The following is a 22,744-nucleotide window of genomic DNA, read 5'->3' on the forward strand; positions in this document are numbered from 1 at the left end:
ACGGCCATTTCCATCACGGGATGTTTTACCTCAAAACGCCTTTCTACGGTTCTTCAACCCCCCTATTCACCTGATGTGAGTCCTTTTTCCGAAATTGAAACGTGTCTCAAAAAGACGTCATTTTGGAACTCAGTCAAAAGACTGTGACCGACCAATTAAAGCTTTCCCGCGCTGCTACCAGAAGTGGGAACAACGACTCCGCCGGTGTATAACTGCCCAAGGGAACTACTTTGAAGGGAATAATATTGTTGTTTCAAAAAAATAGAAACTTTGGGAAGTAAAATGTCAGCCTTACTACTTTTCTCACACATCTCGTATCTATGAGCGTAAATGAAGTGTAGTCTTGCACAGTCTCAGGTCGACCATTCCTGAGATGTGTGGTTAATTGAAACCAAACCATCGAAGAACACCGATATCCACGATCTAGTATTCAAATCCGTATAAAAATAACTGGATTTACTAGGACTCGAACGTTGGAACTCTCTACTTCCTATCAGCTGATTTGGGAAGACGCGTTCACCACTAGACCAACCAAGTGGGTTTAAAAAAAAAAAAATTGAAATTATGAAACGCAAACACAAATGAACATAATATACGTTTTAGGTTAAATTAATGAAGTTACGTATATACGAATGACTTCTGATGGAAACTGAACGAAATACTGTTGTATACTTTAAGTAAAATAATAAAATTAACTTTCTATATTTATAACATTATCTATAAATAAAGCGTTCTATTTTCGTAAAAATACACGCCCCACACTTCTCCACGTACTCAAAAAATCACTGTTTATATATATATATATATATATCAATCAAAAATCAAGTACCATAATAACATAAATTAATTTCGTTACGTGCGTAAACATTTATCCACAGAATTAATAGTAATAATAGTAAAACAAACAAATAAACGAGGTCACTGAACTTAAAATATATATTATGAACAAAAAAAATACCGTATTGCACCAGATACTTATGTCTTACAAAAATGGACTATTAATAAAATTATAAACATTTAAAGTACTACGAAGTTTAAATATAATTAATACTATTTTCCGGATATACAAATTAACTTCAAAATTTATCAATTCTAAAAACATAATACTTAAAGTATATATATATATATATATATATAAAACAATTTAGTAAAGATTTCCTGACTTTCATAGTGTTATGCTACTGCCGTTTACTCCACAAAATATATTGATATACGAAGTGTGATAAAAAAATACGGTGAATAATTTTTTATTAAAAAAAGTAATAAGGTTACAAAGAATTTGATTTAATCTCCTCCTTAAAGTACTGTCCTTGGCTAGCAATGCACTTATCCCAACGTTGATTCCATAACTGGAGGCATTTCTGGAAGGCGTCTTTCGGAAGGGCTTTCAGCTGCTCGGTCGTGGCCCTCTCAATGTCAACAACGGTGTCAAAACGTTTTCCTTTAAGCACAGTTTTAATTTTTGGGAAGAGCCAAAAGTCGCATATGGCTAAATCCGGTGAGTATGGCGGATGTGAACAGACAGGAACACTTTTTTCGGCCAAAAATTTGCGAATGAGAAGCGAGGTGTGACACGGCGCGTTGTCGTGGTAAAGAATGAAGCCATCGGTCCATTTTTCTGGTCGCTTTCTTCGTACGTCGTTTCGCAAACGTTGCAGTACACCCTTATAAAATTCAGAGTTTACAGTTGTTCCCCTTGGAACGAACTCTGATCGCACTATGCCCTCGCTATCGAAAAAAACAACGAGCATGACCTTGATGTTGGATTTTGACTGACGTGCCTTTTTAGGGCGAGGAGATGAACTGGTTTTCCATTGGGAACTCTGCATTTCGGTCTCAGGGTCATACCCATAGACCCGACTTTCATCTCCAATTACAATTCTGGCCATGAATTCCGGATCTGCATGAAGACGACCCTTCAACTCCGTGCAAATTGACACACGATTTTCCTTCTGTTCATCACTCAAAAGTCTGGGAACAAATTTTGCACTCGCTCGTCTCATTTGCAACTCATTAGTTAAAATGCTTTGAACGGATCCGTACAAGATGTTAAGGTCTTCCGATAGTTCTCGAATAGTCATTCGCCTGTTTGAACGAACAATTGTTTCCACTTTTTGCACATTTTCAACTGTTTTTGAGGTTACTGGACGTCCCGCACGCTGCTCGTCTTCAACAGACTCATTTCCGTTTTTAAATCGGTCATATCACTTGTACACAGTCTTCAAAGTTACCGCATTATCGCCGTACACCGATTCTAACATTCCGTGAGCTTCTTTGGCACTCTTTTGCAACTTAAAACAAAACTTAATGTTAGTTAATGCGTTGTTCAAAATCCATGTTGCGCAACAGACACGATAAACACAACCTCACTCTAGCGGCTCTGGCAGCTGACTGACAAGCTCGAACGTGTTATAACTTGTCCCTGCCTGTCTCAGTTGATCACGCTATTGGACAAATTACAGCATATGGATGTAGCGTCGGCAGTTGCCGCTATAAAAATTCATTCACCGTATTTTTTGATCACACCTAGTATTATTTTTTTGCAAACCCCACTCAGCAGCCCCACTCATATCTTTTTTTACCACTCATATAAACTCGTTCTTGGACTGTGTATATCAGATTCACGGTACGAAACCTTTCAGTCGAATTGTGAAGAACTTCTGCTTATCCAATCGCTCTGAAATTTTGAATACAGGTTTCCTCCTGATCACATCACATTTTAGCAACATTTACAAGTCTCTACGATGCTTCCCTAAGCTGCTAAATGAAAAAAAAATAATACCCCTTGAACTTATGCAACCTCGTTTACATTAATATTTTCTTTGTGAGAAATAACCTAGCCTATTTCCGTAAGTTTGGATCTGAAATTCGCACACGTTTGAAATACATAATTTGCCAAAACGTAGGGCTTTACCTGCTTTAAAAATCGACTGGAGCTAAATGATAACAGGCTATTACTTTTATTAACAAGATATATTAGGGTATATTGTTGCTACAACAAATTCTGTACAGTAACGTCAAAGGTTTAGGAAAATTTAGTACTTTTTAACCAGATCCAAATTTTCAAATGAAAATCGCAAATATCTCGAAAACGGTCTGTCCTAGCGCTTTGAAAAACCTGTATTTAAAACTTTGACGTTTTTATTACTCATTTAATAAAATTTTTTAACATTAACGAGCAATGAACAAAAAATAGTAAAAATGAAAATCCAATCTTTTGTGTTTTACCATTAATTTCTCGAAAATTACTAAAAATATAGTTCTAGGAGTATATATTTTTTTCTATTTTTCAGGTCATATTTCATGTAAAACCACTAAATTAACCAACCTATACCCCCGTTAATTTGGATCGCAAGAATCTGGCTTAATTTAATTGAAAACGCAGAAATCAGGGCGATATAATTCGCCAGCTGCTACCCGCTAACGAAGCGTTTCCAAAATTACATTTATATGATGAAATTTCTTCTTTATTTTCACCAGTACATGTACTGAAAAATATGTTACATTCTTTATGGATCTATACCGGTTAAATCATTATATAAATAACGCCAAATACGTATGCTATTGTAAAAACTACAACACAATCGTATATATATCATATGATAAAGTAGAATTTAAGTTTACACGGCAATAAAAAAAAAATCCCTTTTGGCACGCCGGAAGGCTGAGCTAGATTTCACCAGTTCTAAGTAGGGGGATAAAAAAAAGTCCACCTGAAGTTAAGAAAAACTTCAAATTTACTCAATACGACAAGCCCCATCTTCTTACAATTCCATCAATATTTTGGTCGTCCTTTGCCGTAAAGGTTGGTCATATCAAAAATTGTTTCAGACAAAAGTTTTGGGCAACGTTTAGAGGACTAATGAACACTTTAAACCGATTCGATACTGTGCCTATTAAGAGAGGTATGATTTTTTTTGGTCTTCGAAACCCCATATTTTTAACCCCCCTAGGCCAATGGTTGGTGATATCAAATAAACTTTAGTTAAATAAGTTTTAGGCCCTGATCCAAAGAATAGTAGGAACTTTAAACGAATTCGATAATTTACTTAATAAAAAGTTATAGCTATATTTTGTTTTTTTTTCGAATAAGTCCATTTCCACCCACATGGTTCGATTTTGGTCATTAACGAACTCGACCAAGATTTTGGGTCATTATACTTTATGTATCAATTTGAAAGTTATTGGAGCAAAATTACGGCAATTTCCACAAGAATGTGAAACATACTTTTGAACTGATGGTGGTTTTGGGGTCTAGGGGATGTGAAACGTTAAGATAAGTCGAAAATTTCCGGAAGTCGAATCATGGTACCCATTACAATAGCTTTCTTAAGAAATCTACTTAATACAGAAGGAATTAAATTTTAACAGACACGAGAACTGTGAGTAAAGTAATGAGACTGGTTCAGAAAAACACATTTATTTACAATCAATTATTCATGGACTCATATACCTTCGAAATAGTTCTCATGGGAAGCCAGGCAATAGATCAAACCGTTTTCCGCTCTTCATAGCAGTGTTGGAACTCACAAAACGGAATATCCTTCAGATGGTAAGTTAATTATGTTTCCTATTGTTCCACCAAAATGGTGAAGTCGGGAACAGGAAAAAGTCGCAGGGACTCCAGGAATGTTTTTCTTTGCCAAAAACTCATTAAATAAAAGTGCAGTGTGACAAGGTGTATTTTCATGATGCAGCATCCTGTTGTCTTTGATGGCTGGTCGGACACGAGTAACCCTTTTCCGTAGTCTTTCAATAATTTCTCGGTAAGGATATTGATTTACTCTGCCTTGAAAAAAACCCACCGGGTTGGTCTACTGATGAACGCATCTTCCCAAATCAGCTGATTTGGAAGTCAAGAGTTCCAGCGTTCAAGTCCTAATAAAGTCAGTTATTTTTATACGGATTTGAATACTAGATCTTGGATACCGGTGTTTTGGTGGTTGGATTTCAATTAACCACACATCTCAGGATGGTCAAATGAAACTGTACAAGACTACACTTCATTTACACTCATACATATCATCCTCTGAAGTATTATCTGAACGGTAATTACGAGAGGCTAAACGGGAAAAAAAGTCTATCTTGTAAACAAAAACTCCAAAAGTCTTTGTGATTCGCTTTACACAGTTGTCACTTTTTACGTTAACGCTCTTCGAGAACGTGGATCGTCCGCAACTGATTCCTGGCCAACCGAAACTGCTTTAAACCACCTAAAAACTTGGGCTCGTGACAGAGCGTCATCTCCATATACCCTTTTCAATTTTGAAAAAGTTTCAGTAGGATTCTCACCGAGTTTAACACAAAACTTGATTGCACATAACTACTTCCTTTTTCCTGTTTAGTCTACGGTAATTACCTTTCAGATATTAATTCAGAGGATGAATGATGATGATATGTGTAAGTGTAAATGAAGTGTATAAGTCTTGTACATTCTCAGTTCGACCATTCCTGAGATGTGTGGTTAATTGAAACCCAACCACCAAAGAACACCGGTATCCAAGATCTAGTATTCAAATCCGTGTAAGAATAACTATCATTCATTTTTATATAACGCAAAACAAAAAACTCTTTCACCAAATGTTTGTTTACGTCTCACGTGGTAACAATAGACTGAAAATATTAATACCTAATATAAATCAGCTGTTCATATAACAAAATGTTTGCTAGTAACTTTACAGTGTTGCCACTTTGGCCGCTAAAAAAAACTACGTCTCATTACTTTATTTACAGATCTCCTATTTATACTTCCATAAAACAACATAATAATCTGAAAAGTAAAATCCTAATTTTTTTTCGGATTTTATTCATATTTTTTAAAGTGAAATGTCAATAATTAAATTAAATTAAATAGGTCAAGATAAAAAAATAATTTTATAATAAAAGTAATGATTTATTGCTTTTACCTTTATTATAAATCGAGTTACAACAAAAAAACACACTACATACAACAACAAAATATAGCTAAAAACAAAATAAGCTTTTAAATTAACTTTTATTATGACAAATATTATTATATAAAAATTATGAAAAAACCTTTCACCTTTCACCAACACCGAAGAGAAATTATAATAATCAAAACGAATAAGGGGAAACAACAATTTAATCGATAAAAGAGAGGAAAAAATTTCAATTTGTAAAGTTGGACATCTTGTATATAAGAAATTGTAAAAAAAATTAAAAAAAGACAGAATATTACAGCAACAGATCGATTTTAATAAATAATAACTACATAAAATATAAAGAGACAACGGCTTTTACCTTTCCTCTCAAAACCACTGAAAACTAAACCAATCATTACAAAATTTTAACTATAGCTTTCTTATAACCCACGGATATGTTTACTACATTTCAAACCTCTCCAACCTCATTATTATATAAATAAAAAAAAAGATTTCTACATAAATAACCTAGGACTTCTTTTACAAAATTTAATATCGATCGTTGACAATATCAATATCGACTTCTTCAGACGGTTATTATGTTTTACCAAATTTAAATGTCAAAAAACAAAAATTATTTTCATATGCTTTAAAAATAAATCTGATGTGGACACCACATGACTTCTTTGTACACCTACTAAATTACGTAAAACATTTTTAAAAGTACATAAACATTTTATTTCACAATAAAGTCTGCTATTTTTTCATATATTTTTTCTTATTGTTATTATTGAATTATTATTTATCGTAAACGTTTTTTTACAATCATAGGTTAATTAATTATTAATAATCATAATCATCATTCACTACAGGCTACGCCTTGTCGATTTAGCCAGGTCACTCTCATCTCCGCTTCTCTCTTCTAGTCATTATATAAACCAAGGGCCAACTCTTCTTTAACATTAAAGGGTTATCATAAAGGAATGGAGCGGTTTTAGTGATTCATAGGAAGATTGTAGGGAAATTTCTAAATGTTATATTGGTATCTCTGAAAGCCTCCAACCCAAAAGTTTGTTTATCAGCAGTTGTAACCACAACGTCAGTTCTTGTATTGTTGTTGCGGTGAGTTTAGTGAATTGCTATGTTCTCGAATAAACACAAAGCAAAGTGTGTTTTATTGATGGCCGAATTAAAATCCGTAATTTTAGTTCAACGTGCGTTTCGACGTGAATTCGGAAGAGATCCACCACACAAAAATAACATAACGCGTCGGTTCAAACGATTCGAAAAAACCGGGTCGGTTAAGAAACAGAAATCAACCGGCAGACCAAGTGTACCGGACGAAACGGTTGAACTAATTAGACGATCGGCAATTAGAAGTCCTGGGAAGTCCATCCCCCGTCGAACCGTCGAATTAGGTATTCCAAAATCAACAGTTCACAAACTTTTACATAAAAAACTGAAATTACACGCTTATAAAATCCAGATACTGCAGGTATTGAAACCCGATGATGGTGTAAAACGTTTCAATTTCGCTGTTGTAATGTCGGACAGAATAAGTGAAAACGAATAATTTTTAGACGATATAATTTTTACAGACGAAGCTACATTCCGTGTGAATGGATGCGTTAACAGACACAATTCCACGAATATGGGGTACTGAAAACCGACACGCAATTATTGAGAAACAATGCGATTCGTCTAAAATTAATGTTTGGTGTGGTGTGATGAAAACTCGTGTAATAGTAATCTTCTTTGCTGAAAAAAACAATTAATGGAGTTGCGTATCTTGACATGTTAACCAATTATTGCGTTCCTCAGCCGAACTCGAAAACATTCATCGACTTCATTTCCAAACAAGATGGTGCTCCCCCGCACTTCAATGCGTCGGTCACGGACGCTTTGAACGAAAAATTTGGAGATCGATGGATAGGCCGGCAAAGACCCATACTTTGGACTCCAAGGAGTCCAGACCTGACACTTTGCGATTTTTTCTTGTGAGGGTACATAAAAAGCGTTGTTTATACACAAAAAATTCGCGAGCTAAACCGCTTAAAAAGCAGGATTAATGAAGCGATGACAACCATTAACGAAGAAATGTTAACTAATGTTTGGAGAGAAGTTGAATATCGTTTGTACATTTGTCGAGCGACTAAGGGCGCACATATTGAAATTTATTAATTATGTAAAAAAATTTTTGAGACGACAAATTTGAAAAATAAAAAACATTAACTGTAAATAATTCTTTTTTAATTTAAACCATGTTCAAAACCGCACCATTCTTTTATGATAACTCTGTATTGATGATAGTTTCTGTCGGTCTACCTTTAGGTTTTTTACCCAAAACCTTGACCTCAAATAAATTCGTCAAGAACTGGTCACGTCGTATTACATGTCCAATCGATTTCGCTCTTCTTCGTATAACATTTAGCAAGGACCTCCTCTCACTCGCTTCTGCTAACACTTGAATCCACCCAGCTTGTTCTTGATATTCTCCTTCAAATCCACATTTCCATTACTTCCAGTTTTCTTCTTTCTGCTTTCCCAAGCGTCCATATTTCACATCCATAAGTTAGAACACTCCAGACGTAAGTTTTAGCGAACTTTTCCTTATTTGCATACTCATATGATTATTAGTAATTATATTCTTTTTATCCTGGAAATCTCGTTTTGCCAGCGCTACTCTTCTTTTTACTTCTGTGGCACATTTATGATCGCTAGTGACGGTGCTTCCCAAATAACAAAAACTGGGGGTCAACCTTCTCTACAACAGTAACGTCTAATTTAATATCAACCTTTGTTTTTCCTACAATCAGAATCTTTGTCTTCTTATTAATTTTCAGTTTAAGTTTGGTTAGTACTTTAGAAAATGTTTCTAACATAATCTCTATTCCTCTTGCTGATTCCGCCAGTAACACAATATCATCTGCAAAGCGGATACAATGTATAGATTTTCCATTAATTCGGATTCCTTTTGTTTTTTCTTTGATTTCTACGATAGCTTTTTCAATAAACAAATTAAACAGAAACGGCGACAGTGAGTAACCTTGCCTGACTCCTCTTCTTATTTTGACCTGTTTCTTTAATCCGTTGATATTAATCTCCGTTTTCTGCATTTTATACAGATTCAGAATTAATATTCTATCCCTCCAGTCGAGCTTTATTTCCCTCATTTTTTTAAATAGCAATTCCCAGTTCAGCTTGTCAAAGACTTTTTCTAAGTCTACAAAAGTCAAAAAGGACTTCTTATTAACCCCAATTCTTCTCTCCAATGACACTCTCAACGCCAGTATCGCTTCTCTAGTTCCATTCCCAGATCTGAAACCGAACTGGTCTTCTCCCAAATTTGCATCAATATATTTAAATTAAATAAAAAAAAAAAGGGAGATGAAGTCTGATTCGAATCGATGTGCCTTCCCCTTGTAAATCTAAATATTTCATTAATTAAAATTTCAATTGGCTATAACTCTGGAACCAATAAAAATAAGTATCACTTATGATATACAGAAGAATTGAGAGGAGAGTGGAGGAAGTGTTAGGAGAAGACCAATTTGGTTTCAGGAAAAGTATAGGGACAAGGGAAGCAATTTTAGGCCTCAGATTAATAGTAGAAGGAAGATTAAAGAAAAGCAAACCAACATACTTGGCGTTTATAGACCTAGAAAAGGCATTCGATAACGTAGACTGGAATAAAATGTCTCCGTTACTTTTTAATCTTTACATGGAACTAGCAGTTAATGATGTTAAAGAACAATTTAGATTCGGAGTAACAGTACAAGGTGAAAAGATAAAGATGCTACGATTTGCTGATGATATAGTAATTCTAGCCGAGAATAAAAAGGATTTAGAAGAAACAATGAACGGCATAGATGAAGTCCTACGCAAGAACTATCGCATGAAAATAAACAAGAACAAAACAAAAGTAATGAAATGAAGTAGAAATAACAAAGATGGACCACTGAATGTGAAAATAGGAGGAGAAAAGATTACGGAGGTAGAAGAATTTTGTTATTTGGGAAGTAGAATTACTAAAGATGGACGAAGCAGGAGCGATATAAAATGCCGAATAGCAAGCTAAACGAGCCTTCAGTAAGAAATATAAGTTGTTTACATCAAAAATTAATTTAAACGTCAGAAAAAGATTTTTGAAAGTGTATGTTTGGAATGTCGCTTTATATGGAAGTGAAACTTGGACGATCGGAGTATCTGAGAAGAAAAGGTTAGAAGCTTTTGAAATGTGGTGCTATAGGAGAATGTTAAAAATCAGATGGGTGGATAAAGTGACAAATGAGGAGGTATTGCGGCAAATAGATGAAGAAAGAAGCATTTGGAAAAATATAGTTAAAAGAAAAGACAGACTTATAGGCCACATACTAAGGCATCCTGGAATAGTCGCTTTGATATTGGAAGGACAGGTAGAAGGGAAAAATTGTGTAGGCAGGCCACGTTTGGAATATGTAAAACAAATTGTTAGGGATGTAAGGATGTAGAGGGTATACTGAAATGGAACGACTAGCAGTAGATAGGGAATCTAGGAGAGCTGCATCAAACCAGTCAAATGACTGAAGACAAAAAAAAAATGATATATCGTTGAAAAGCTCTCTATGAAAACTTACTACTGCAGTTAAGAAAAAGGTCCGCAATCCATTCTTTTGGATTTTTGGGCTTTTTTGGAGACTGGCTCATGAAATTAAGATTAGGGATTGTACAAGTATAGAGAAAGAATTAAAGAAAAAAGGAATCATTATATTAAATTTTATCTATTATATCAAATAGAAATAGGGGGTGTTGCAAAGTACCTATACGCGAAACGCGAAACGCGATTACCTTCAACAAAGAAAGAAAACATTCTTCCGTAAGGTAACAACTTTTTGAACGTACTATATTATATATAATATATAGTAATAACCTTTTCTTCTATTTTCAGGACACGTCCTGAAATTCTCTCCGCTTTTTTACGAAATTCATACACAAGTTCCCAAATTCTAATAGAGATAAGTTACTTATAAACAGATTTGAAACTAACACACCGGATAGTGGTGAACGCATCTTCCCAAATCAGCTGATTTGAAAGTCGAGAGTTCCAGCGTTCAAGTCCTAGTAAAGCCAGTTATTTTTACACTGATGTGAAAGATCGTGGATACCGGTGTTCTTTGATGGTTGGATTTCAATTAATCACACATCTCAGGAACGGTCGAACTGAAACTGTACATGACTACACTTCATTTACACTCATACATATCATCCTCTGAAGTAATACGTGAACGCTAATTCCAAGAGGCTAGAAAGAAAAGATTTGAAACTAAGCAATGATGTGTATGTTGGTGGTTGGGGTTCAATTAACTGAACAACTTAGGAATGGTCGGCCTGAATCTATATAAATTATCCAACATCTGTACATGTCATAGAATATATTATTCTAATCTCACTAAACCGTGGAGTTTTTAAATTGTTCACTTTTTTTTCCTGTTTAGCCTTCGGTAATTACCGTTCAGATAATACTTCAGAGGATGATATGTATGAGTGTAAATGAAGTATAGTCTTGTACAGTCTCAGTTCGACCAATCCTGAGATGTTTGATTAATTGAAACCCAATCACCAAAGAATACCGGTATCCATGATCTAGTATTCAAATCCGTATAAAAATAATAGACTTTACTAGGACTTGAACGCTGGAACTCTTGACTTCCAAATCAGCTGATTTAGGAAGACGCGTTCACCACTAGACCAACCCGGTGAGTTTGTTAATTATTCACTAGTTGAACTGAATGCAACGTACACATTAGGAAAACATTTAAAAAATAAAAATATTAAAAATCAAGCGCCCTGTCTCTTATATAGAACACATTAATTACACTCTCTACTAAAAAAAAGTAATAACGCGAAAAATAATGTTTTAAAATAAGACACGCACTTTGATTAAAATTACTTTTCATTTAATAATACAGTTATAGCGCTAAAGACCAAAGTTCATACCTTTTAAATGAATATTACTATTAATAAAAGTCATTAAAACATTTATAGTTAAAAATTAACCACCGCTACTTGTAATATCACTTTACTAAAACTAGTTAAAACTAGTACAATATTAATAATATTGTGCCTCTAAACATGATTTTTTTTCTACCGAAACCTACGGCAATATATACTTGTTCCTTTTTTTAATCCTTTTTTTTAAGGTTAGGTTAGGTTAGATTGGTTTGTTGTATTTTAACCTACTTGAACACGTGCGTGTTCTACTACACTAATATACACAGAGATATCACATGTTTATATATATATATATATATATATATATATATATATAAAATAAAAAAGTGATTGGTTTATACAAAGGGAAAGGAACACAACATAAATTAAAAAACAATGATAACGATTTGTAATTGTTGGTGATATTACTTTTTAAGTAAGTTAGCAATTATTGTCAGAAAAAAAAGAAGATAATTCGACCAGTGATCGCAGTTATTGCTATATAAGTTAGTAAATAAAAGGGTGGAGGTGAAATTGGACATTAAAATAAAAAAATTAAAAAAAAAACCAAGGAACAAACATCTTTCACTCAAATCTTGATCGACTACTGACATTTTAACACTTAATGATTTTTATATATATATGTATCAAATTAATAACGACAATCTGCTTTCTCTTACGAATAAAAATCTTTAAATGTTCATACAGTAGAAAGCTTTTTATTTAATTTATTTTAAATTAATTTTTACACTTTATACGAAAAAAAAGAAAAGAAACAATGCGTATAATTCCACTGTCATCAATCTGTATCAAATAGAAAACTTTCCGACATGTTAGAAAGTTGAAAATTCATACATAATTTACCCTTGACACGATAGATGACAAAAAAAATGAACCAAATATTTTTTTTTTTTATTTTATATTACAGGAGTCAAAAAAAAAATCTGATGTTTACATCACATGAATTTCTTTTACGCCTATAAAATTACATATACATTTTTTTAAATCAATATTTTGTTTCATTAATAACTTCTGATGTTTATTGTTATTGTATTATTCTTTATCGTAATTTATTTTTTACAATCAGAGGTAATTATTAATAAATCATTATATTTAAATTAAAAAAAAAGGAGATAAAATGTAATTCAAACCGATGTGCCTTCCCTTGTAAGATCCAAATATTTCATTAATTAACATTTTATTTGCTTATAACTCTGGAACCAATGAAAATAAGTACCACTTATGATATATCATTGAAAAGCTCTCAATGAGGGTTGCTTATTATTGCAATTTAGAAAAAATCAAAAATCCTAATTTTTTCGGATTTTGAAATTTTCTGAAAACATTTGGTTCAATCGATTGCAATCAAAATGGGAGGTGAACAACTAGATGTTATAACAGTCCTAAATCCAAAATTTCAACATCCTAATTCTTTATCAGTTATGCGAGATACAAACGTACGTAAAGACGTCACGTTGAATCAAAATGGATTCAGGGATGGTCAAAATGGATATTTCCGTTGAAGTCTGAAAACCGAAATTTTTCGCAATAGTTCGTACAAGAGTGTAAAAATAAATCAATTTACATTTAGCGAAATTATTAAATTTTACATTTCATTACTATGTAAAGAGTCTTTTCCTTGTTTGTTCCCAAAAACTTAACCAATCACTACGAAATTTTAATTGTATATTTCTTATAACCCCCGGAATGTTTTCCATAGTTCAAAAAATCAATGTCACTGCTATATAAATCATAAATTGTACGTTACAAAGGGAAGGCACATCGGTTCGAATCCGACTTTCATATATATATATATATATATATTTTAACTTTCTTTTCCTAATTTAAATATATTGATTTATTAATAATTACGAGGTTTACTTTTTTCAAGGTCCAATCGGTCGGGAAATAAAAACCCGCGCAAAAATCGGATGAACCTTTGCGCATATGTGTTGTTCAGCTTCTCTAGTATGGCCTTCAATCACGCCGCGTCACTTCGTTTAGTTCTGAACACGCAGCTAGCACGTAAACGTGTCTAAAACAATAGCATCTCCCGCCAAGTGTGAACTGCGTGCGGTAATTCGATTTTTTCAGGCTGAGAGGTGTAATGCGGCTGAAATTCATCGACAAATAAGTAATGTGTACGGTGAAACTTCAATGGGTGACAACAAAGTGCGACAATGGTGCAGGAACTTTAAAGCAGGACGTACAGATGTGTTCATGATGCAGGCGGTCATGGAAGCGAGTGTCAACCGATGATCTCGTTGAGCGAGTGGATGAGGCGATTCGAGAAAATCGTCGGTTCACAAAAATCTGTATTGAGCGATTCGTTTCCTGAAATTTCAAGGTCAGCTCTCTACAATATTGTGAGTGGGACACTTCAGTACCGCAAACTGTGTGAGAGATGGGTTCCCAAGATGCTGTACGACCATCACAAAACAGTGAGAATGGACGCCTCCCTAACGTTTCTCCAGCGCCACCACAATAAAGGAGAAGATTTTTTGAACAAAATTGTCACAGGGGACGAGACATAGGTCCAGTTTGAAACTGAAGAAGCAAAAGAACAATCCAAACATCGGATGCATTCTCATTCTTCCAGTAAACCAAAGAAGTTCAAGCGAACCTTCTCCAACAGAAAGTGTATGACTACTGTGTTCTGGGACCGGAACGGAGTTTTCTTGGTGGAATTCATGGAACGTGGCACGACCATCGCTGCAGCCTCATACTGCGTGACTCAGCGTCTACGAAGGGCAACTCAGAATAAGCGAAGAGGAATGTTGTCATCAGGCATTGTCTTTCTCCATGACAACGCTCGGCCGCACACTGCAGCTGTAACAAAGAAGCTCCTGCAGCGTTTTCGTTGAAAGTGTTTGTTCACCTACCGTACAGCCCGGACTTGGCTCCATCCGCTTTTCACCTCTTTGTTCACATGAAATGCTGGCTAGGAGGACAACATTTTGGAACAGACATCGAGCTGCAGACCAGCGTAGAAACACGGCTGAAAACACAGGCGGATCCGTTCTATGACGAGAGTATCGGAAAGTTGGTACCACGCTACGACAAACGTCTAAATCGGAGTGGCGACTATATAGAGAAATAGCGTAACTGTGTAAGTACTTGTTACAAATAAAAAATTGTTTATTTTCACTGTGGTTTTAATTTCGTGACCGGTCGGTCCTTGAAAAAAAATAACCCTCGTATGTTACAAAGGGAAGGTACATCGGTTCGAATCCAGCTTCATACACATATATATTTTTTTTAATTTAAATATATTGATTTAATAATAATTATTAACCTCTGATTGTATAAAAAAAAATTACAATAAATAATTCAACAATAAAAAAAAAATATGAAAAAAAATCAGTAGTTATTAGTGAAATATATGTAATTTAATAGGTGTACAATGAAGTCATGTGGTTTCTACAATTTTTTTTATCGTTACGACTGAAATATTTATTGTAATTTTTTTTTACAATCACAGGTTAATAATAATTAATAAACAATATATTAAAAAAAAAAAAATTAAGTAGGATTTGAACTGATGTGCCTTCCCCTTGTAATATCCAAATATTTCATTAATATAATTTTATTTGGCTACAACTCTTTTTCTTCTATTTTCAGGACATGTCCTGAAATTCTTTCCTCTTTTTCACGAAATTCATACACAAAAAAAAACCCAAAATCCAAAACATTTGGATTTTGGACACTTTTTGTCCAGTCGACTGCAATCAAAAGGAGAGGTGCAGAACTTAAATAACAATTCAAAAATATAAGAAGTTGTTAATGATTTATCTTATGTAGTTTTCATTTAATAAAAAATAAAGTGTATATGTAATGCGGTTTCAAGTTTTTTTTTATTATTATTACTGAAATATTTATTGTAAATTATTTATTACAATCACAGGTTAATAATTAATAAATCAATATATTAAAAAAAAAAAAAAACATGAGATGAAGTCGGATTTGAACTGCCCCTTGTAATAACCAAATATTTCATTCATTAAAATTTTATTTGGCTATAACTCAAGAACCAATGAAAATAAGTACCACTTATGATATAAAGTTGAAAAGCTTTCAATAAGGGCTTATTATTGCAGTTAGGAAAAATTACATAATCCAATTTTGGGTTTTTTTTTACTTTTGGTCCAGTCGATCGTAATCAAAAGGGAAGGTATAAAAATAGTTGTTAATAATTGAACAATAACGATAAAAAATAATTCAACAATAAAAAAAAATATGAAAAAAATTCTGAAGTTATTAATGAAATAACATTTTATGTACTTTTAATTATAAAAAAAAGTGTATATGTACGAGTAATTTAATAGGCGTACAAGGAAATTATGTGGTGTCCGCATTAGATTTTTTTTTTCATAAACAGCACATTTTGTAGACATAACCACATATTTGCGGCAAATATGTGAAGTAAGAAACATTTGGAAAGATATAGTTAAAAGAAGAGACAGACTTATAGGCCACATATTAAGGTATCCTAGAGTAATCGCTTTAATACTGGAGGGACAGGTAGAAGGAAAAAATGTGTGTAGGCAGGCAACGTTTGGAATATGTAAAACAAATTGTTTGGGTATACCGAAATGAAATGACTAGCACTAGATAGGGAATCTTGGAGAGCTGCATCAAACCAGTCAAATGAATGAAGACAAAAAAAACATATATTTATAAAAGGGTTATTTAAATTAAATAACTTAAAGGATAATCGTTTATTTTCCTTTCTTAATTTCTATTATAGATAAATCGAAATTTAACTGTTACTTTGCCGGTTACTGGAATAAAAGTGTAAGATACAATAATATCTGTCGTAAGAATAACGGCTCAAGGTCGTTTTACGGTAATTAATTGCAAACGTCAAACATGCTGTGTGTTGTGTAGATCGATTGTCAACTCGTTTTAATGAATATAACGGAATTAATCGTCAAAAATCAACCTTTGTTCTGCTGGTCGAACGAACGGGCGATCAACAATGCACTCAAGCTGCGACCGGTTCCATTTTACAGTCGTACAAAGTTGTGTCTAATAATAATACGAATAAAAAATATTTATCCTAATTTCAATTATATTAATTTAAGCTTACACTTTTAAATCGTTTTTATTAATCTTTTATAATCTCTAATCGAAAACTGACACACCATTTCCTCAACCACGCTGTCCACAACTGACATTTATTAAAACTGCAAGTAGATTCGTTTTTTGAAATTTCAACACAGCTAGCACACGATTTTATTTCGAAACCGGACACATTCAATACCTTTTTTTTTTTTATTTTCTGAATTATTAATACCGTTATGTAAATTATTTATGAATCGAGTAAAAAGAATACAGAATATTAAATTACTAATGTTTGTCTTATCCGCCACTATAATATTTATATTTCAACATCTCTATACTCTTTTTTCTGTTTAACCTCCGAAACCACCTAAGGGTAATACTTCAGAGGATGATATGTATGAGTGTAAATGGAGTGTAGTCTTGTCTCAGTTCGACCGTTCCTGAGATGTGCGGTTAATTGAAACCTAACCACCAAAGAACACCGGTATCCACGACCTAATATTCAAATCAGTATAAAAATAACTGTCTTTACTAGGACTTGAACGCTGGAACTTTGGTGTCTTCCAAATCCGCTGATTTGTGAAGACGCGTTCACCACTAGACCAACCCGGTGGGTTTTACTTATTTATTTACTCTAATGTTATTTAACCTTAATATAATATAAAGTAACTTTTTTTTACGTTTACTGGGATGTGAATGTAGTGTATTGCTAGAATTGTGTCCGTACGACTTGAGTTTACCATTTTTTTGACACCATGTCTGATACCGATTCAAATGATAATACTGCACGATTATTGATATTCCCTTCGGAAAAAAAGGCAGCGAAAGAAACCCTCAAGTCGTACGGAAAAACACGTGGTTGCTTACAAAAATCTAATTAGACTAATCTAACGGCGTTGATTGTGGGTCTCTTTAATAAACTGCTAATATTAGTGGAAGTTGTGCTGCACCAGTCTACATATTATTTCTCCTGTTATTATAAATCTTCATTTAAATTAATTAAACCAATATCAGTTTCGGTTCCGCCAGGCGGCTGATGAGCTGTGCGTCTGTGGGGAGGTCCAGTCAAATGAATACCTGATGTTTGACTGCCCTGCTGATTGGGGGACCATTGGCCACTCACAAGCGGCGAATCAACGTGGCGAGAGCCGCACTGTCGGACCGTGTGGGAGTTCCTTGATGCGGTTGCTTTGTTCAACCGACATCAGTATAGTTCACCTAATGGGAAAAGACTCCTATCGCACTGTTGTGGGAAGCTAACCTAGAAAGATATATGTGGCTGACCACCAGCCAATTAAGGCTCCAAGCGGTTTAATATGGTGGACAGGTACTTTTGTTGGCATTCAGCGACCTAGGTGTGGCAGCAAATTGCTGTCTTGACAAAATTAATTTTAATTTATGGATGTCATATATAATTTTTAGTAGTTGACACATTTAGTAAATATATGACAAGTGAGCGATTGGAACACGTAAGCCGGTGGTGTATGGCACCAAGGATATCCGCTCACGCTGTTAGGTAAGATCTAGGAGCTATTTAGGCCACCGGTCGCTAAACTGTTTCGAGGCTCAGTAACCGTTTGTGGCACAGACATTAGGTCGTATGCTTTAACCCACCGGGTTGGTCTAGTGGTTAACGCGTCTTCCCAAATCAGCTGATTTGGAAGTCGAGAGTTACAGCGTTCAAGTCCTAGTAAAGCCAGTTATTTTTACACGGATTTGAATACTAGATCGTGGATACCGGTGTTCTTTGGTGGTTGGGTTTCAATTAACCACACATCTCAGGAATGGTCGAACTGAGAATGCACAAGACTACACTTCATTTACACTCATACATATCATCCTCATTCATCCTTTTTTTTTTTTTTTTTTTTTTTCTCTCAGCTCCCCTGGACTTGTTGGTATTACGCCGCCCAGGGGAGTGTCTTTAAACTCAAATAGGCCTCCCTACCTACCGGCTATATACCGGCAAGGCAGGTCGGCCTACCGGTTAGCTCTTTTTGAGAGTTCTTCATCAATATTGGCCCCTTGGGGACCCAAAAGTGCAATACTAATACACCACGCCAGACCCAGTTCGCCGCGACGCGGTACCGGGTCCCTTCAGTATTCAGTGTGCTCTTGCCTGACTGTTACCCGTGGAGTCCTTGGTGGCTCATCAGTGCCAACACACCGCAGCATGCTGGACCTCACCAGCAAGGCTGTCCACCCGGTCCTATTCTAGCCAACACCTTGTCTTCTCTCATCGGAGTATTTCTGTAGAACAACTTGGTCTAACAAAACTAGCAAAATTATTCCAGTTTGACTCGCTTCTTAGCATGTAGTCTATTGTTGTCTCTGGAGTTATACCTGTGAGTGCCTTACTATGTCTAAGTGTGTCCCACCTACTGCACTCAAAAAAGGTGTGCTCAGCATCATATATCTCGTTGCAGTAGTTGCAAATTGGCTCTTCTCTCTTGCCTATTTTGTGCAGGTAGTTATTGAAGGAACCGTGTCCTGTAAAAAACTGCGATAGGTGATGATCAACCTCACCAAATCTTCTCGACAACCGTGGCTTGATGTTGGGGATGAGGGTTCTCGTCCATCGACCCACAGCTTCCTGCGACCATCTTTCCTGCCAGATATTATAAACGGCATCCCTGACCTCTTGTTCTGGCTTGCCTTGTGCCCTCTCCACCCTCTTTTTTGCGATTAGGTCAATAGGAGGTGTACCCGATAACACGCACAGGGCGGCATAGGACACTGTCCTGTATGCGGACACAACACCTAGGAGCACACACCTGTGCGTCCTCGCCAGTCTCTCTTTGTTGCGCCTGATGGCGATAGAGCGCCACCAGGCCGGAACGGCATACATAAGCGAAGACACGACGGTGGTCGCCAGTAAACGGCGCTTTGAGGCCCGAGGGGCATTCTGCGATGACATAATGATGTTTAGACTTTTTATCATCCTTTCTGCCTTGTTGCATACATTGACTATGTGCTCGGTGTATCTACCGTTTTTCTGGAGGATAACTCCTAAGTACTTGATGTTATTCGCTTCTTCTATAGCATGACCGTTGATGGAAATATTGAACGGTTCTAGCACTCTTCTACCCGTAAAGGCAATACACCGGCATTTTTCCGTAGACAGTTGCAGACCCCTGGACCTCAACCACTCCTGTATAGTGTCGATGGCCGCATACACCCTCTCCCGCACCTCCAAGACCGTCCTTCCCTCTACGAGGACTGCAAGGTCATCTGCATAAGCCAGCACCTGAACGCCTCATTCATCCTGTGAAGTATTATCTAAACGGTAGTTACCGGAGGCTAAACAAGAAAAAGAAAGGTCGTATGCTTTAGGGCAACCGAATGGGGTGGTGGCGGGAGAAATGCCAAGCAAACCAAAATCATCATTTAAAAATTCCTTCAATTTCTAGATAAGATAAAATCGATCCAGACGGTATCAGATCCGAACTGTTTGGAATACAAATTACGTCGCTATAAAAACAAATTACACAAATTTTCAACGCTTGGTTTCAATAAAATATAAATCAACATCAAATACAGCACGAATATCTATTGTCAAAAGTATAATTTTGAGAATTCGTGATACTCCGTAGCTTTCCAGATATCCTAATTTCTATGTATGTATGTATGTTCTACTTGTCGAGTCACGTTAAAGTAAATTATTGTCTATTGTCCTACTACGACAAAATTAAAAGCCAAGATCGGGATAGTAATTGCCGAAATTTAATGTTGTATCCAAGCGTGCAATATTTCACTACGATACTGAAGGAATGTCTACGTAAAAACGGTGCACACCTGCAAGATGTGACCTTAAAAAAAAAATTATTTATGTATTCATAAATGGCATCTGTTTTCTATTTAAATGTTAATTTATTTAATAGAATTTTTTCATAAGCATATTTAATTTTCAAAATTTCCCGTACGCTCTTTATTTACTATTAAACCTTTAAAGATGAGTTAAAGCGAAAAGTTTAAATGCCACACAGTTAGCATAAAATTCGCTGAAAAAGACGTGTATTTTCTTTAAAGATATATGAAAAATTAATTATTTTACATTGCTTTTTTTTTTTTTTAATTAAGAAAACTTGAATAAATATTTTATTGGTATAATCATACTTATTGAAATATAAGAGTTTATTTAATAAATATTAAGATTTTATTTTATTATTTACTTTTATTAAATAATTTTTCATAACCGAATAATTTGCTAAGATTCCATTTTATTTTAAAGTTATTTTTCCGTTACCAACAAAATCTTAAACAAAAAAAGGCATTCATTTATTTTTTATTTATTTTTAAAACCAAACTTTAGGAAAGAACTTATTTTTAACCAGACAAAATAATGTAAACGATATAAAATTTTAGCAACGTCTGCTCTATTTCTTAACTTTGAAATATTTATCAGTGAACGTTCACCTCTTGATGAAAAAATAGAAGTTTTTTTTGCATTTATTTGCCAAGACAAGATTTACTTTTGACTAGAGCTTTTTTTATTACCTATTATTCTCATCTGACGGGGGGGGGGGGGGGGTTCCACCCCTCTGGACCCTTATAGTTTACATTACACTCATGCTTGTGAGAATAATACAGATAAATAACTATTAAATCCTGTTCAATTCATAAAAATTATCGGTAAATATCATTGCTAAGCGCAACATTCAAAGGTTTTGAGCGATCTGAAGTATAACAGTTTTCGAAATAATCGGCCCTCATTTTGAAAATAGCAGTTATAACTGGTTACCCGTCCTTCGTACGGGTAACAAAGTATATTACACAGTTCTTAACATACCCGACAAACACCACGAGGAAGTGACAGTGAAACTTTTTTATCATTTTTTTTTCTATTCTATTTTATGTTTTTTAACCAAGTAATTAGAGACAAGTGTACCCAGTCGCGGTCGTACACACGGTTAACAGTGACGGTTGGTTGATCTGATACGCCGAACACCGTCGCACTTTTAAATCTACTTTACTTTATAACCGAAAGAGAAAGTAGTTTTTGCGTGAAAGAATAACAGACGCACAGACAACACTAGATTTTTATATTTATATCGTACGATGTGCTTAACCGAAAACGGATCTTTTACGGAATTTCGACCCTATAAATGGAAACCGCGTAAAAATTCCGGCCGCGAAAATGACCGTTTTCACAATTAAATTTTCTTAAAACTATAAAAACTTACACAACACCTCACACCATCCCACGAAGAGACCGCAATTTAATTCAATCAGCACAAACGACTCCCTCCGGAGAAGGAGGCGCATTGCTCCCTCCAAATAACTAGGGACCCGGTAGGAGTATTCCTGCTAGCCCATAAGGTAGACTTCAAAGGACTTCAGCGGATAGACTAAAGGGGAGTCACACCGGGAGTGCTAGGCTCAAAAGCTTAGTCCCCCGCGGTGAGACACAGTAAATAAATTTCACGCTGGTCCATACGGATAAGAACGCAAATTACCAAATCCGTCCATGAATAAAACTTAAAATTTATAACAGCCATTAATTAACCCATGAAACTCGGGCGAAAATAGAAATATACAGCAACAAGGGACATTGTCCAGGCTGTGCGATCTGTAGGGAGAAATATTGAAACTCCCGCCATTCTTGCGTTCCTTTCCGTTAAATCAGCTGATTTAGGAAAACGCGTTCACCACTAGACCAACCCGGTGGGTATTTATATAAATATAATCTAACCAAACTTAACCTAGTTTGGATTTTAGATGCAAACCTTAGTTTGGATAGTTTAGATTATATATTTATACGACGCTCTTTGGTGGTTGGGTTTCAATTAACCACACATCCCAGGAATGGTCGACCTGAGACTGTACAA

General features: G+C 35.0%; 1 protein-coding gene across 1 annotated transcript in view; it reads right to left on the bottom strand.

Annotated features, from left to right (window-relative positions):
• mrj (DnaJ heat shock protein family (Hsp40) member B6 mrj) overlaps positions 1-22,744 on the bottom strand; it is a 290,448-nt gene that overhangs the window by 257,405 nt on the left and 10,299 nt on the right. The window lies entirely within an intron of this gene.

This window comes from Lycorma delicatula, chromosome 13, assembly GCF_047948215.1.
Source record: "Lycorma delicatula isolate Av1 chromosome 13, ASM4794821v1, whole genome shotgun sequence".
In the NCBI taxonomy this organism is placed as follows: Eukaryota; Metazoa; Arthropoda; class Insecta; order Hemiptera; family Fulgoridae; genus Lycorma; species Lycorma delicatula.